This window comes from Montipora capricornis, chromosome 9 (genome assembly GCF_036669925.1).
Source record: "Montipora capricornis isolate CH-2021 chromosome 9, ASM3666992v2, whole genome shotgun sequence".
In the NCBI taxonomy this organism is placed as follows: Eukaryota; Metazoa; Cnidaria; class Anthozoa; order Scleractinia; family Acroporidae; genus Montipora; species Montipora capricornis.
Genome location: NC_090891.1, coordinates 14,345,625 through 14,350,224, shown reverse-complemented (window position 1 = coordinate 14,350,224; position 4,600 = coordinate 14,345,625).

Sequence of the window (4,600 nt, the reverse complement as noted above, 5' to 3'; positions counted from 1 at the left end):
TTGTCGCAGCGACTTGTTGCCGGAAGTGTACACACGATGCGACAACGATGCTTTCGCTAATTTTGTCGCTGCGATAAGTCGCACGAATTCAAACTGGTTTGAATTCGTGCGAGTGATCGCGGCCACAAAATTCTGTCGCAGCGACAACGATTTTCATGAAATTAACCGTGTGACACAAGGCGATTTGTTGCGGCGACTTGTCCCCGCGACGTGTCGCAGCGACTTATCGCCTAGTGTGTCCCGGCCTTTAACCCTTTGCGTGACATGGAATACTTCGCCGAACCGCCAAAATACAAATGTGAAATGGAACAGTCCATGTGGGGTCTGACGTCAAAGATCGGACATCAACTGAAAATTTGGCGCGAAAGCAGCTTGTTTACAACCGGGATTTCACCTGCCCTTTGTACAATTCGGTCAGTTTGTTTCTACTAATTTCCTGTTACAAATATTTAGTGCCTTGATTAAAGAGTTTTGTCGTAATACCAAAGGAATCATCGGTAAATTAATATTAACAGGAGCTCATGAGCTCCAGATATATTAACTGTAATTATGATTGAGATGTTTACACACGCAAATGCATCGTCTGCCACACCCATTCCTCATGTGGCAGGGTTTCCACAGCCTAACTTGTTTCGTTAATTTGCCTTTTCGACACTAGGACTTGAAAGTAATATGATTTTGGAACAAAATGGTTCGATCAATCGGTCGGTGTCACTGACTACACTAAAGCGAAACACTGATTGTGATCACACTTCTTATTCTCGATGATTTCTGTATAAGATTAAAGGGGCTAGGTCACGCTATTTTAGGTAATTTTGTTTCATTTTCTTAATTATTAGCTCTAAACGTCAAATTGGCAAAGCAAGAGTCTTTCATTTGCAAAATCACCGCCACATAACAACTGAGAATGATTTTCCAGCTTTGTAAATGACATTTTGATATAGATTGATATAAATTTGAAAAAAGGTGGGCCGACGTTTTTCAAATTTACCCATATTCAATCCACTTCAATCCTCTCCAGTTTTGTCCATCCATGTCCCTTCTTGGCTTCCCTGCGTTTTGTTAGAGTTCTTCTATAGTTTTGGGCAGTTATTTTGATATTTTAGTTAATTCTATGATCATTCGGTCAGTGCTGAAATTGCCTAAACTTGCGTGACCTAGCCCCTTTAAGCCAGCTTTCAGCTCTCTTCAGATGGGATGGTTTCAACACGAAATACGGCGTTATTTTTGTCATTCTAATTATCACTGACTGTGAACAACACATTATTCTTTATTTTACGTTTAAGTTAGATTTCGCTCACTAGTAGGTGTTAAAAACAATCTGACATTATCTAGCCCCCCCCCCCCCCATCCCCTTGTGTCAGGTGAAGCGAGGAGAGGCGAGGGAAGGGGATGGGGGGGGCGGCGATCATGTACACATAAACCAACTTAGCCATTCTTGGTTTTTCGCTTCTTTAGGTTGAGAGCTGTGAACACCATTCTAGATCATCAAACCAACGTCGTGGCAAATAACCTAAAAGGCCTGGCCAAACGCTCGCAACATTTCAACGCAACATCTTGCAACATTGTTGGGCACAACATGTTGCGTAGGTTTGGCCACCGTGTTGCGATATGTTGCGTGCGTTTGGCCAGTCCATTCAACACATGCTGCAACATCATGCAACAATGTTGCAAGATGTTGCGTTGAATTGTTGCAAGCGTTTGGCCAGGCCTTAATACTCCATTTATTCCAATAACCGCCCACTGAACTAAATTCAGCGTCCACTATCACGGCCTGACAGACGAAGTTTATGGACCGTGTTTGTGGTCTCGGTCCATAAACATGCAAAAAAGAACTTGGCCAGTATCCAGCCACCTTGACCGAACAAGCTTAGTCAAGAAAGGAGCGGGCGAGCTAGTCATATAACAAAGTGTCTTATATCCCAAAACAACACACTTTTGTCCTTCCCTGTACGAAAAAACGTTTTAGGTTTTACTAAAAATAATAATAACAATAATAATAATAATAATAATAATAATAATAATAATAACAATAATAATAATAATAATAATAATAATAATAATAATGATAATAATAATAATGATAATAACAACATAGGTTCTTTAAACGAAATTTTGCATTTGTGACATATTCTGCACGTCCTCCGCGTGTTTTGGATTTTATGGCTGGGGTACATAGTAGCGAACGGGATGACGATCGTAGTGCTCTTGGTGGATGATATTCCTTAATCAGGGGTTCCAGATATCCAGCAGATTGTCCATTCAAGATTTTATACGTGATGAGAAGAATCTTAAAGTTAATCCTTACTTCCACAGGTAGCCAGTGCAGGCTCTTTAATATAGGTGTTATATGATCGGAACTGCGGGCTCCTGTTATCATTCGTGCTGCGGTATTCTGAATTCTTTGTAACGTATCTCTCTGGTATTTTGGGATGTCATATAAGAGGCTATCGCAATAATCGAGTCTAGAAATCACAAAGTAGTTTACCAACGTTTTCAATCTATCGAAAGGGAGGTACTTTCGAATACCACTGATTGATGGCAGCTACACAAAGTAGTTTACCAAGGTTTTCAATCCATCGAAAGGGAGGTACTTTCCAATACCACTGATTGATCTTAAGGCTTCTAACTAAAAAGTTGCCTACGTATTTTGGGATGTCGCAATAATCGAGTCTAGAAATCACAAAGCAGTTTACCAAGGTTTTCAATCCATCGAAAGGAAGGTACTTTCGAATACCACTGATTGATCTTAAGGCATATCTGGCTTTCTTGCACATTTCGTTTATGTTCAACCATAGTTATCGAAGATGACACCCAAATTCTTGGCTTTTGTTTTCACTTTTACTGGGATGTTTCCTAACAATAGTGTTTCGTAGACTGAAGCTTGCCTGTTGAAACGCGACGTGAAATGTAATATTTCAGTCTTCAAGGGTTGCATTTTTTAAAATGCATGTTAAAACATGTCCTTGGTGTTCCATGCGAAAACATCATTGATGCATCCCCTTAGAACCTCTCCTGAGTCAGCAGAGTGTTGGGATCGTCGATGGCAATGGAGATGCATCCTTGTCATTTTTCTCAACATCGCGAAGGTGTTCGCGGATTCGGTCGCCTAATCTCGTCTACCTGTCTCGCTAATGTATAATTTATTGCATAACGTACAGGTTATGCAATAAATGACATTTGCGGAGGTACATGTGAAACGATCAGTGATCTTAACAGATCGCTTAGGTGCCGATATCTTGCTAGTGTTGAGAATGAAAAGACCAGTTTTGCATCGTGAGCGCGCACATTTGAAAGTGCCGGGTTGCTCGTTAGTTTTGAGCGCGCTTCTAACTAAAAAGTTGCCTACGTTTTTGTCGCGTTTGAATGAAATAAGTGGAGGTTGCGAAAAGATTCTACCAGTCTCGGGATCATTTTGGAGTAATTTAAAATTATTAAGAATGATACTTTTGACTGCGTTGTTATGAGAATGGAAAGTGAGGGTGAATGATATGCTGTCATTCTTATCTTTTTGTGACGTTTGTAGTGCGGACTTTCGATCAAATTGTTGGGCGCAATGATGGCCCGCTTTGACCACAGAGACAGGATAGCCACGTTTTTCGAAGAACTGGCACATCTCCTCTGATTTTCTGGAAAAATCGGAGTCATCACTACATAGACGTCGAAGTCTAAGAAATTGAGAATAAGGAATGGAGTTCTTGACATGTGATGGATGTGACGATGAATACAACAAATAACTGTGAGATTCTGTAGGTTTGTAGTACACACTGGTACATAGCACGTTGCCACTAATAGAAACTTTGATATCTAGGAAGACCAATGAAGTTTCCGAGATTTCCCAGGTATATTTAAGAGCCGGATAAAAATATTTGACGGAGGTTATAGATTGATCGTGTTCTTCTCTGCTGGATGAAATAGCGCCGATGCAGTCGTCGATGTAGCGGCCGTAGAGTTCAGGTTTGGGGCCGTTGTACTCACTTTCCATCCTCATAATCACGCAGTCAAAAGTATCATTCTTAATAATTTTAAATTACTCCAAAATGATCCCGAGACTGGTAGAATCTTTTCGCAACCTCCACTTATTTCATTCAAACGCGACAAAAACGTAGGCAACTTTTTAGTTAGAAGCGCGCTCAAAACTAACGAGCAACCCGGCACTTTCAAATGTGCGCGCTCACGATGCAAAACTGGTCTTTTCATTCTCAACACTAGCAAGATATCGGCACCTAAGCGATCTGTTAAGATCACTAATCGTACCTCCGCAAATGTCATTTATTGCATAACCTGTGTGCGTCCGCCTCCTCCCCTGGAAAAAAATCGGGGATAGAGACGTTTGTGTAATGCCAACGCTAATCGTGTTCCACACCGCGGGTGGTTTCCCCGGAATGTAGGTGAAAATTAAAAACTAAACAAGCCTTACCTGTCAGGTAAAGTTTGATCGGAATTCTATCTCCTCATTGACCATTCCTCTGAGAGGAGAACCCCTATTTAGGGCGGGCACGTGATCTCTCTATGCATCAATGAGGAGATACTACTTACAGGTAAGGATTGTTTAATTTTTATTTTTATCTCCTCATTTGCATATTCGTGATCCCGTAAG